The 13,718-nt window shown below is 45.0% G+C and overlaps 1 long non-coding RNA gene across 1 annotated transcript in view; it reads right to left on the reverse strand.

Moving 5' to 3' along the window:
• The window catches only part of LOC141982104 (uncharacterized), a 232,432-nt gene that overhangs the window by 114,000 nt on the left and 104,714 nt on the right, over nucleotides 1-13,718 (reverse strand). The window contains exon 3 of the long non-coding RNA XR_012637965.1: nucleotides 5,520-5,673. This is a non-coding gene — a long non-coding RNA (uncharacterized LOC141982104). The remainder of the gene's footprint in view (nucleotides 1-5,519; nucleotides 5,674-13,718) is intronic.

The raw sequence follows: 13,718 nt of genomic DNA on the forward strand, positions 1-13,718 counted from the left end.
GGAGCTACATACGGTGTAACTTACAAAAGGCACACTACCCTATATTAGTCAGCAGAACACGGAACATTTAACCGATAAACATGGATGGTGGTTGGCTGTTCTGGAAAAGAGTGGAGAAATGGAGGCTGTGTGTGGTAGATGGAAGGTAACTGAGATTGAAGAAACAAAAGGAGTACTTGTGGCACCTTAGAGACTAACCAATTTATTTGAGCTGTAGCTCACGAAAGCTTATGCTCAAATAAATTGGTTAGTCTCTAAGGTGCCACAAGTACTCCTTTTCTTTTTGCGAACACAGACTAACACGGCTGTTAATCTGAAACCTGAGATTGAAGAGAGGAACCAAGAGTGGGAGTGTAGCTGGAAAAGCTGAATTACGTAGCCCTTTATTTCCTTGCTTTTCAGGGTTTGTGTTGATGGGCTAGGACATCTAGCAACCTTAGCTCTGAAGCTGAAGCCTTTTAGTGCAGGACACACACACACCCCACACACACACTGGACAGAAGTCTATGGCCTGTGATATGCGACAGATCAGAACACATGATCTAATGGTCCCTTGGGGCCACCAGAGCCATGAATCTCTATATGAATGTGTGTATTCAGTGTGTATGTACACACATATCTGCAGGTTTGTATGTTTACAAACACAAAACCAGAACTCTGCTTAATAACGGGATGCATACATGAAATAGTAGGCACTTCAAAGAACTTTTATCATTACACACTGCATGCTTGTGTGTGTATAAAAGAAAATTAGAAGGACAAAACTGCTTGTCTATAAAACAATTGAAATAAAAATCAAACCCACTCAGCAAGAAGAACGTTTTCCTACAGGGATCTCTGCAGAAACATTCTCTGTAACAAAACCAACAACTTCAATCGCAACCCAAACCTAACAAACATCAATGAAACAACACAGGATTCAGGGCAACATGGAAGCGTGGTCATAAAACAGCAGCAGGGTGGGCGAGTACATCATTTGTAGTCCACGTGCTAGATTTATCTGTTTTGTAAGGGACATGTGCATGCGTAAACCACAGTTAAAAATCAACTTCATTTAGCACACAGGCAATGGTTGGTATGTGTAGCTGTAAAATTAGGCTACAGCAGAATCAAGGGAGCACGTGAGGAATTCAAGCTCATCTAGTCTCAATCCCTCATTCCACTTGACCTAGCACCATTTGCATTTCAGCTACATTCTCCCACTCCTTTTGGGTATGGCTGGGAACACTTGTTTTCATCCTCCTTCATTTACCCTTCCCATAGTCCTCAGTTCGTCCAAATCTTCCTTCCAGACAATACAGAGCTGTCTGGTAGGTCTATCCAAACCTAGGGCTCCCATACACACCCCTCCGCACCCACCCACCTTAGTGCGGACACAGGTATACTCATGTAAAACTGTTTCTACATCAGTTTCACTTGCACTGATACAAACAATTTTAAGCCAGTCGGGGAGGGACAGACAGGATGGGAGTGGGGGGAATTGCACAGTTTTAACTTAATTGGCTTTAAAAAAAGGTTCCTAAGCAATGACATCGCCAGGTGTCAGGTAGTTAGGTTCCACTCAGACTTACAATGCTGCCCAACCCCTGGGGTCTGTGTCCCAATTTTCATAGCAATCCCAGTCCTTTGTCAACAGAGGACCCAGATTCCGGTCCACCTCCTTTTTTATTTGTTTAGTAAACACCACGCATATAACCCTTGAAAACTCATGCCTATTTGCAACTAGTTTTGCCTTCTGGGTAACTCCTTTTCACCTCCACATGAAATCATCTGATTTGAAAGAGGTTGCTTTTTATATCAGACTCAACCCGATGAAGTGGGCTGTAGCTCACGAAAGCTTATGCTCAAATAAACTGGTTAGTCTCTAAGGTGCCACTAGTACTCCTTTTCTTTTTTCTCAGAAGTTACAGACTGATCAATTTACAAGATGCAAATTACTATGGGAGGTAAATTTATTAAAAGGCAGAAAAGAGCATTCAGACAGCTTGTTTTATGCCTCATAGGTAGATTACATACTTATTCTCTGCCTTCAGGGTGACTCCCATTTGAAAGGGCAACTGCTCAGCTGTTGGAAACAAATGAAAAACCTCCTGTCCCACCCATCACAACCCACATGCCACTTCCAATTTTTAAACAATCCAGCCTTCCAAATTTCTACTCAGCCATTCACTTGACGAAAGCAATTCATTTATATAATCATCATTATACTTAACATGGATAAGTAGATCTTGTACCTGGGCTAGTAAATTGCTTTGGTGATTATGCAAATCTGTTACAAAACCAGTGATAGATTGCAGCACAGAGGTAAAAATATTGCAGAGAGAGGGTCTGGAGACAAAAGCAGGATACTTGATTCTGCTGATCGAAATAATGTCAAAATAGAGCTAGAAATATTAAATACAAATTTTCATTTCAGAATCTCAGAGTGCCTTATGAACATTAATCAGCCCTTGCAACATGTTTGTGAGCAACTGACTATATGTTGGATGTGTAACACACTCTTCTTGCACACCAGAAAAATAAAAGCATAGAGGGGATAATGGACTTGGCCTGAAGTCAGAGAGATCTAGTTGGAGAAATGAAAATAGAAGGTGGGAATCCCATATCCTAATCCCTGGTTCCAGTCACCAGTCCCCACTCTATTATGCATCCCCACATGTACATGCCTCAGAACCTAAAGGAGGAGGTAAGAAGAAAAAAGCATGGAAAGGAAACCCAGCTGCAGTTATGGACAAGCACCATCTCAAAGAACAAGCCGGGTTGATTGTGGCCAAATAATAATACCTGGCTCTTATCGGTTTCTTTTCACCGGCAGACCTCAAATATGTCTCCTCATTGAGTACCACTGACTTAAGAGGAAGGATGATCTGACGCTTAAGGCACTGACTGGATAGAACCTGGGGGATATCGTTTTCATTATATAGCTCTCATAAAATGCATTTCATCAGTAGAGCAAAAAGCACTTTACAAAGGAGGTCTGTACCATTATCTCCATTTTACAGATGGGAAAACTGAGGCAGAGAGGGAACGTGACTTGAAGGTCACCCAGTAGGCCAGTGCCAGAGATGAGAACAGACCCAGATCTCATGATTCGCACTACAGTGTACTATCCACTAAGTGACACTGCCTCCCAGGTGGGTTTAATCACAGCTCAGCCAGCAAGTCACATAACCTCTCTGTACTTCAGTATTCCTATCTGCAAAAGAAGGATAATTATTCTCTTCCTCCCCAGGCTGTGGTGAGGACACTGCAATGCCCAATCCAAAGAAAAGCCAACAAATAGCATATTTTTTGGGGGGGGGGGGGACACATTCATCCCTCTCCTCTGCCCCCCTGAAACTAAACAAGGGTGACAAGCAAGTGGCAACATTTGTCGATGATCACACATGCCAACGGGCACATTCACAAAACCAAGTGACAACCACAAAGGCGGATCCATCATCATCAAACCCTTGACCCACAAAGAACTAAGGGTCACATCCCCAATGGCTCCCAGGCCAGTGCCAGAAACCGAAATATTCTGAGTGAGTTTCTATCGTGTGCCCCTGCTATTTTGCTATTAGACAGCAGCAGGTGCACAGACTTTTGGTTCCGTAATTCTCAAATTTTACACACAAAAAAAATCCCCTTTCGGGAGCTTTGCACTAGCTCTTCAGAGACCTAGTTCTCACCTGCCACTACTCTAGTACAGACACTGCAGCAAAAAAGACTTGGAGGATGGAGTCAGGCCTTTTCTCCTAGAAACTCAACACGGACCTTAACGTCACAACTTTAAGATCCAAAAATTCAGCTTTTTGTAAAACCAAAGTGAAATCTAAAACGTTTCCGGGATAACATTTAAATTCCTATGAAAATATTACTAATTTTTATTCATTGCTGTATTCAGGAGGCACACTCTCTCTCCATCTCACATTCCTATAGGGCAAGGGCAAGACTATAGGTTTAGTACACTTGCCTTTCTAGCCCAGGTACTGGACTTCTCATTTTAAATCAGCAAAGGGAGGGACTGGGACTTTTTATTTGGATTGCTGTGATTTTTCTGTTATTAATTTGCTCTGCAGTTAGGGTCTAGAGATCCCAAATATGAATTAGGACCTTCCTGAGCCAGGCACTGTACAAACACACACTAAGATGGTCCCTGCCCCAAAGAGAGCTTATAATACTAGTAAGGCATATTATCAACTCCCCTGTGGGACAAGTGAGAAGGGATCTGAATGAGAAAGTGAAGTGGTTTGATGGACCACAAACTGGGGGGAACTCCCTGCCCAGGCATGGCATCTAGGAAGGCACAGAGACCCTGGTGGGTGAAGCCAATCCAGGGCACTGAGATGCAGGACTGTAGGAGATTCACAAAAGGAAGCTTTCCGAGTAGCAGCCATGTTAGTCTGTATTCGCAAAAAGAAAAGGAGTACTTGTGGCACCTTAGAGACTAACCAATTTGTTAAGTCTTTCGTGAGCTACAGCTCACTTCAGCGGATGCATTCAGTGGAAAATACAGTGAGGAGATTTATATACACACAGAACATGAAAAAATGGGTAGTTATCATGCACACCGTAAGGAGAGTGATCACTTAAGATGAGCTATTACCAGCAGGAGAGTGGGGCGGGGGGGGGGGGGGGTAGGGGAGAAAACCCTTTGTAGTGATAATCAAGGTGGGCCATTTCCAGCAGTTGACAAGAACGTGGGGGGGGGGGGGAAATAAACAAGGGGAAATAGTTTTACTTTGTGTAATGACTCAACCACTCCCAGTCTCTATTCAAGCCTAAGTTAATTGTATCCAATCTGCAAATTAATTCCTATTCAGCAGTCTCTCGTTGGAGTCTGTTTTTGAAGTTTTTTTGTTGAAGAATAGCCACTTTTAGGTCAGAAATCGAGTGACCAGAGAGATTGAAGTGTTCTCTGACTGGTTTTGGGGCTGGCTGGGACATGGAGTGAAGTGCAGACGTGGTTGTCTGGCTCACTGCCCCCAAAATGGACCCAGCTGAGGGGTCCTGTTCTCTGCACCTGCAAGCTCTGTTTTAGACTATGTTCCTGTCGTCTAATAAACCTCTGTTTTACTGGCTGGCTGAGAGTCACGTCTGACTGCGGAGTTGGGGTGCAGGACACTCTGGCTTCCCCAAGACCCCGCCTGGGCGGACTCGCTGGGGGAAGCGCACGGAGGGGCAGAGGATGCTAAATGCTCCGAGGTCAGACCCAGGAAGGTGAAAGCTGTGTGAGCTTTGTGTCCTGAAGACAGGCTGCTCACGGAAGGAGACTTCCCCAGAGTCCTGACTGGCTTCATGGGGAGCAGTTCCAGAGCATCGCCCAGGGACTCCGTGATCTGCAGAGCATTAAACCACGCCTCCCAGCTGCAGTTTCCATAGCAGGGATGCCCCCCATCATTCAGACGGCTCCAGGACGCTTGAAATGCATATGGTTAAAAGGGTAAACACTGGCCATCTGTATTCAAACAATGACTTATCAAGTAAAAAGGATCCATCCAAATCAGCACAGGCATGCATGCACAGTGGATTTATACCTCTGAGCTAGCAGTGTGGAAGCTCATCATGTGTCCCGTTTGCCAGCATAACCCATGTCGGGTTTGAGTTTCCTTCCTTCCCACATTTCACAATTAACAGGGAAACCCCATATTGTTCCAGTAGGGTTTAAACGGAGCTGTTGATAAATCAAACCTGCAACATAAAAAAAAAAAAAAACCACAAACTTATTTCCATGACTCTTCAGAATAGCACTGCCATGTAAAGTAATTATAGAAAGTGATTTCTCCAGGCCCCAGGCGGTGCCATTCCAATCCCAGTTAGCCAGCTCAGAGCAAAGAGGCAGTCAGTGGAAATCCCCCAGCTAAATTAATTTAATTGCACAGATGGCATTATCCATCATGGGGGGAGGGGGGGGGGCGCCACAGAGGGAGGAAACACCCCTGCTAGATTCTAGAAACCAGAGCCATCTGTTCACAGACTAAGACAGTTCACTGTCTCCCTGAGTCCTTCTCATTGCTATGACCTCCCAGTGACAAAAGCACTTAATAATCCAACAACAGGGGAGCAAAATGAATCACACAGCTGACGAGATACCCCTGAGATGTTTACAGTTTGCTGCACAGGAACCCATCAAACATTCCTGTAGCTGAACAGGCCTTTATAAGCAGAGCATGCGTAACAAGCAATTATGCATGATAAATGCAAGGACTGCATGCAGCATGCTAAAATAATAAGACCCAGTTCTGCCTTCCGCTACACCTGTGCTAGCCCCACTGAAGTCAACAGAGTTGCACAGGCATATACGGAGCAGGACTGGCCCCCCCTCTATAAAGCCCTGTAAAAACAGAGACAGTTAATGAAGATCAAAGATCCACTTTATTTTAAACCAGGAAATAGCATCTGGGTAGGTAAAGTCTGTGGTACAGGACGGCTGCAATACTGAGAGTGCAAACCAGCATCTGCAGCACAGCTGCCTCTCAGAATGGCCTGGTGCAACTTGTCGAGTCTGAAGAAACTGACCCAGTTTCCCAGTAAAAGCACAGCGAGGACAGTGGCATTTCCTGGTGGAGAACTCAAGCCACAACTTCTATTCCGCTGTCAAGGAAAACATGACACCTCTGTGCAGGGTTGCCAACTCATGTGTTTATCAGGATACTTGGTGATTATTTTTTAAAGCCCCAACTCCTGGAAGCAAGTGATTATGCAGGAATCTCACTGAGAGTCATTTATTAAGTTTCTGTCCCTCTTGATTGTGGAGAAAAGCTTGTAGACATGAACCCTTGAGTCTTTCACACCAAAAAGTTCCCATATTTATTATTTTTAATCTCGCAATTTTTTAGTCAGTCTCGTGATTTTTGGAGGATGACTCATGCGTAAACTTTGTGACACTTGGCAAGGAAGCCAACTTGCCAAAAGCGTGAAGGACTCCTTTAATTCATATATAAATGTACCTGTATCTAGAAGTGAGAGAGTACACTCAGCTGTTCTTGAGATGGCTATTCTTTGTGTCCGTCACTAGACCATCGGTCACTATGTCGACATAACTAACATCATTCCAGGTTGGTGGTGTTCTCATACACCGACAGAGAAACCCATTGCCACAGTACACCACAGAGCTATGTCAGTCTAGTCTCTGTAGTGCAGACATACCCTTATGGACACTCATTTCTTCAGTTTTGTTTGAGATTAAAATGCTTAATGACAGTTCATCATGCTGCTTATTTTGCAGAGCAGCAAAGTCTAGAAAGAAGCTAATACACTGAGTAGAGCCAGCTGGAAAACAGGATTTCTCCCTTCCTCCATCTCCTCTCCTCCCCTCCCCTACTCCTTGGGAAACTTAAAAGTCAAAATTTTAGTCAAAAACCCAAAAATCAAAGTTTTCTGTTTGATGAAGTCAGACTCTTCCACGAAAAACCGACACTTTACAGAGAAAGTTTCATCTAGTCTGAACCCCAATTTTCTGTTTAAAAAAGTGCAGATGGAACATGGATCAGCCGTAAGAGTCCCTGCTCAGCTGGAGTAGAAACATTTAGCTACCAATCCAGTGCAATGACTTATCACCTCCAGCTCTCCTGGTTGCTCAGGGTCTCTGGCTTCCATTTCATCCTTTTCACCAGCCTTCACTCTTGTATTGAGTCCCAGCAGCCAGCCAGGAGCTCCTTCTTGCTCCCCCAGTGCCTGTCAGCAACTGCTTTGTCAATGGTTCTGCAGTCGTTTCAGCGAGCCAGGAACACCATCGTTGCTCCTCCAGCTCTACGCAGCAACTGACTCCTGCTCTGTCATCCTGCAGCTCCTTTTATATGACCTACTGGGCCCTGACTGGTTACTTCCCATGCAGCCTCTCTAGGCCATTTGGAGGACTTCTCTGTTGTTCCTTTCTGGGACAGGGTGTGGTAGGACCCTAAAGCCTCTGGCAGGGGGCATCTTGGCCTGGTACAACCCTATCACCGGCTGCTTCTAGTCCCAGGATTTCCCCTCACCACAAAGGTGTGCAGGGCTCAAGGTGCAGGTTACAAAAATATACTAAACTCCTAAGTTTAGTCTCGCACCCCAGCGCTGAGAGGCACTCCCAGCAGGCGGCAGCCCTGGACTAGCAGTCAGAGCAGAGCTTGCAGTGTGTGACTGACTTCACCTAGGGAGCTGGAGGGCTAACTCCACCTGGCTGGGGTAGGGAGGGATTTTCCAAACTAAGCTCTACAAAACTGGGAGTCACCTTGGAGAAGGAAAGGGCCACGCAGAGGGATCATGTTTTCTGGTCCGCAGAGGCCAGTTCTCTGGGGGACCCTGCATGCAGGCCTGGGACTCAATAGCATTCCCCCACCCCCACCCAGCTAGTCCTGCCCTTTCCCTGGCTGGCTCCAGGCTGCTCCAAAATATGGCTTCTCCCCTCTCCTGGGCTCCCAGGGGAGGGCATCTCACTCCCTATTGGTCAAGCTAGCTCTTCTTCATGTCAATCATGTGACTCCATCCCCTTCAGTGAGCAGGCGCACCTGCAATTCCCGCCCCCCGCCGCCCCCCCCCCCCCACCCATGCCAACAGGGCCCCTGGCATTCTACATAGTGTCCCTTCTCTCCCTCTGGGTTGCCCAGCAGACTCTGAGTTTCCGCAGGGACAGTGTGTCTCAACCTTAGCTACCCACACAAAGGGCCCCAGGGAAGCTCCTTGGGGGTTACACAGGTATTTGTGATTATTGTTACTACTGCTATCCAGGTGCTTGCCCTAGGTTTCAGAAATCCTACGTACCTGCAGCTCCCACTGCAATCAATGGGGATTTGGAAAAATCAGGACATTTGTGCCTCAATATGGAATCAAGTGCTTAACTTTAGGAAGCAAAGTTTGAAAATTTCATCCTTAAGCATTAGCTCTTTCATCTCACTCAGAACAATTTGAGAAATTGTCAATGACAATTTCATAGTGCAGGCCCAAATGGGCTAGTCAAAAAAGGGAATCCCTAACATCTGGCATGGTTTGAATGGACTGGTAGCAACACCTAACACTTGGTACGTTGCCCTGCATTGTGACACTCATTAAAAAAGCAGACAGATGACCAATCTTCCTCTCTTAAAATCAAGGGATTAAAATAAAGCTGTTATGTTGCAGTCAATGCTGAAGACGAGCAGAGAGGAACGGAAGGTTTAGTGCACCCTTTCTGGACCTGATTTTCAAACACCTGCCCCTATGGCCATGTAATGTGTTATGGTGCTGCCCAGGCACCACAAATAATGTATTAATTAAATACAAATGATGCCAAGTCTGATAACATGAACGTGAGCCAGAAATCCTCAATGGTGTACACACCAACGTGTTCAAAAGAGTTTCTGAGGAAACATGGAGTGAGGCCATATAGCCAACTGCAGTGCACTAGCAGATGAACTGATATTGCTCTCAGGAGCATTTCCCACCAGACAACTCAATTCAACTCACTCCTCACCCATGCCAGCTTATTTTCAGCCAAGTGGGTATCAAAGCCTCTGATTAAAGTACTGAAGGCGCTGACATATAAGGAACATTTAGACGAATTACATTTGTATAACTTGGCTAAGCAATGACAAGGGGAGACTTGTAGGCATCTGAATGAAAGGCACAGCCCTGAATTAACAAACAGCAACATTGCTGAGAATGAGCTCTACTAATATCTCCCAAGAGAAATTGTGCAAGCCTCTTCATTTTATTTTATATTTTGAGTCATTCAAAACTAGCTGCTAGGACATGTACTCTCTGGGATAATCCCACATTGCCCGGAAGGGAATATGGACTGGACTATTCCATCTCTAGCTAATATGGTTCTATGATACAACAGGCAAACAGGTGAGAGACTCATGCAAGCTGATGACAACTGTTTGAAAGCATTTGCTTATACTTGCTTCAAGTAATGATAGTTTTTTTTTCCCCCGTGTGCAACAGAAACCAACCCTCAATTTTAGGGAGACAGTTTTCACCATTCCCTGGAATAACCAAGCCACTGCTGAACTCAATGGTCAGTCAGGCTCTAGCAGTCACTGGCATTCATCGGTTTCCCCTGCCTTCATTCCCATTCTCCTTCAGAACACCTCATCCAGTATGCCTTTGCTAAGCAAGAGAAGATGGCAACCAGGCCATCCCAGCATCAACTGAAACAAGTGGGTCTGTGGAGTTTCTCTGAGTGGTCTAATGGCTTCCCCAGTACCAGCATAGACTCTGGACACCATTTAGCACCAACACTAAACAGCTACTGCAGAAGCAGCAGCAAGACCTGGCATAGAGGCTATTGAGCAAGGGATAAACAGGCCATCCCAGTTCTCTTAATGGGATCTGCTCTGCAAGAAGCAGCTGGGCCCTGAGAAAAGCAGCCAGTCAGAACCTGACAGCCACGAAGGTGAGCACCAACTGCTCCTCAGATAGTGGGACCAGTCTCTGTTGCTGTAACTTAGGGCTTGTCTACATTACCCACTGGATCGACGGGCAGCGATCGATCCAGTGGGGGTCCATTTATCGCGTCTTGTCGAACGCTCTCCCATCGACTCCGGTACTTCACCGGAGCGAGAGGCGCAGGCGGAGTCGACAGGGGAGCGTCAGCTGTCGACTTACCACAGTGAAGACACTACAGTAAGTAGATCTAAGTATGTAGACTTCAGCTACATTATTCACGTAGCTGAAGTTGCGTAACTTAAATCGATCCCCCACAGTGTAGACCAGGCCTTAACTAAAGGCAATGGAGTTATGCCAGCAACAATCTGACCCAATGGCATAGAGGGAGGTAAGTAAGTTCACCAAACCTCCATCTTGGAAAATAAATATCTGGATCTGCTGAGAAAAGATGACGGAGCCTGTGGGGGGGGGGGAAGTAGTGCATGAAACTTGAAGGTTTTGCAATGAATTAGGCAAGCTCTGCAAGGTTGGGGTAAACCAAAACCTCTAAGCAAGCTTAATGAAATAACTAAACCCAATGGTTTAGGTTTGCCAAAAAGCCCAAAACTCGTCACAAACTAAAATTAGTGGATTTTGCACACCTATACATGCAACACGTCTGCATCCTAAAATATCCTATAACAGGCCTTTATGTCCAGGTCTTGCAGACTTCTCTTGAGCATCTCCTTACAGAATGAACAGGGAAGCACTTTTTAAGGAGAACAATGAAGTTATGGCAGTTGGGCATTATTTACTGAATATAAGAGTAATCTTATGTCAGGGATGTATCATGTGTCTGATAAATTAAATCAAGACAACCACAATAACTGGATGGTTCCAATGATATTGTCCACTACCACTTGATAGCCCAGCTAGTATATTCCTGTGGAAAACTGGGTACTTTCTAAGAATGGAATTTGAGCAGCCATGTCATTTCACTAAGGTACGTGCAATGGTGAATTCTTCAAGGTTTTGGATGTGAACTTGATATTTTTGAATATGTTGCTTGTAAGTAAAAGGTAAATCCACAAAACTATTAAGACCAGCTTCTATCTCATATTTACTATTATATCAACAACAGACAACCTGGGCGCCAGACCAGAGTCCTTTTATTGATAAAAGTTTAAATAAAATAAACTTTCTGCCTGGTAAACCATGAGACAGCTGATGTCAGTTGTCCCAGAGGGGAAGACTTTACACAAACCCATAAGGAGTTTGGATTCTTGAGTTGGGCACCTAACCACCCTTGAGTGCCTTTCAGAATCTACCCCAGACTCACCAGACCTGCCATTAAATGGTCTTGTGAGTATTCAAGTGATTGAAACATTTATTTCCCTTCTTAATTATGGAGAAAGTGGAATTTACTGTTCAGTCTGTTAAACAGTGAGGGATTCCTATGGTGCAGATAGTTCATAGGATTGTGCACTCTCTGTAAACCCTGCAGATTAGATGGCACAGGAGACTGGCAAAGGGAGAGTAAAGCCTTCTACTTCCACATCGTCGGTTCATGTCCAAAAGACATCAATCGTCACAGGAAATTATCCAATGGGTACTGATTAGCCTGGTGTAGGTTAGTAGCCTTGGTGCAGTTCCCACTGTTTTCATCACCACAACTGACAGTCCCTCTTCATAAAAGAAGCCAAGGATTAAATGGTCTCAAAGACTGAATTCCCATCTGAGCAGCTGGTCCTGCTAGGGTTAAATCTGAAGCATGCCTTTAGGAGAGTCTGAACCTTCACTGTCCATGCTGCACCTGTCCTAAGGAGAGGCCTTCAGTTCTGGTCAATGTGTGCCTTTCTGAGGTATCTAGGTTTTAGTATGTGCCCCCTGCCTTAGTATCAGAACAGGTTATGTACATGTACTCAGGGCACGATACAGCAGATCACTTCAGCAAGTGTAACTCTAAGGTTATATAGGGTCCTGCTGAAGTCAACGGGAGTCATGTTACCCGCTAATGGCATTAGAGGAGTTTTAAGAACAGCTCAGACGAACATCTGTCAGAGATGGTCTACATATACTTTGTCCTGCCACAGCACAGGGAGCTGGACTAGATAACTTCCCAAGATTTTCCCTACCACCTGTGTGCAATCCACTCCGCCCCCCCACCACCACCACCCACCCACCCCCAGTTCACTGCCTCTCTTCCCTTCCTCAGCTGACTAACGGAATCCAAATTTGACACCTGGAACTCTCACGGTAAGGTAACAAGGTTTCCATCTATTAGCACCAGGTTTCCTCCAGTAGCTCCTCACGCCACAGACAACTGAAACAACCCCAGTAGCACATCAAGGGGGAACTATTTTACCAGCTATAGTTCATATATACAGTATAGTTTATGGATAATATGCAAGTCAGACATTGTGACTCGCTTCTGACTTGCAACGACAATGATGTCAATAGCATGGCCAGCAACAGAACCCTACCTCACCGCACAACTCCCTACCTGTGTTATTATGATTCCATACCTCCATTTCTTTTGGGGTTAAAAGTAGAGCTAGGAGGGGGAAGGTAATGCACTTTTGCAGAGGATTTTGATATTTCAAGATGCGATTTAGTTCCAGTTTGGATCAAAGCCCAAACCTTTAGAAATTCACCACCACGGAGCCATAGTGCCAGGGCAGTCGAACTGGCAGGATGACCCCACAACTATGGACTCTAGAAGCCCAAGCTCCCCAGGACGGCTGCTGAGCATCTGAGTGAGTGGGCAGGCAGGAAAGTACGCAGGTTTCCAAAACAAACCTGTCACAGTTCTGTAAGAACTCTGGCAAAACTGAACAGTCTCCAGGAAACAGACTGGTAACTGGTTAAAAGACAGGAAACAAAGGAGAGGTATAAATGGTCAGTTTTCAAAATGGAGAGAGGTAAATAGTGGTGTCCCCCAGGGGTCTGTAGTGAGACCAGTCCTAGTCAACATATTCATAAATGACCTGGAAAAAGGGGTAAACAGTGAGGTGGCAAAATTTGCAGACGATACAGAATTACTAAAGATAGTTAAGACCCAGGCAGACTGCAAAGAGCTACAAAAGGATCTCACAAAATTGGGTGACTGAGCAACAAAATGGCAGATGAAATTGAATGTTGATAAATGCAAAGTAATGCGCATTGGAAAACATAATCCCAACTATACATATAAAATGATGGGATCTAAATTAGCTGTTACAGCTCAAGAAAGATCTTGGAGTCATTGTGGATAGTTTTCTGAAAACATCCACTCAATGTGCAGCGGCAGTCAAAAAAAGCGAACAGAATGCTGGGAATAATTAAGGAAGGGACAGATAATAGGATAGAAAATATCATGTTACCTCTATATAAATCAATGGTATGCCCACATCTTGAATACTGTGTGCAGA

This window comes from Natator depressus, chromosome 2 (assembly GCF_965152275.1).
Source record: "Natator depressus isolate rNatDep1 chromosome 2, rNatDep2.hap1, whole genome shotgun sequence".
Taxonomy (NCBI): domain Eukaryota; kingdom Metazoa; phylum Chordata; order Testudines; family Cheloniidae; genus Natator; species Natator depressus.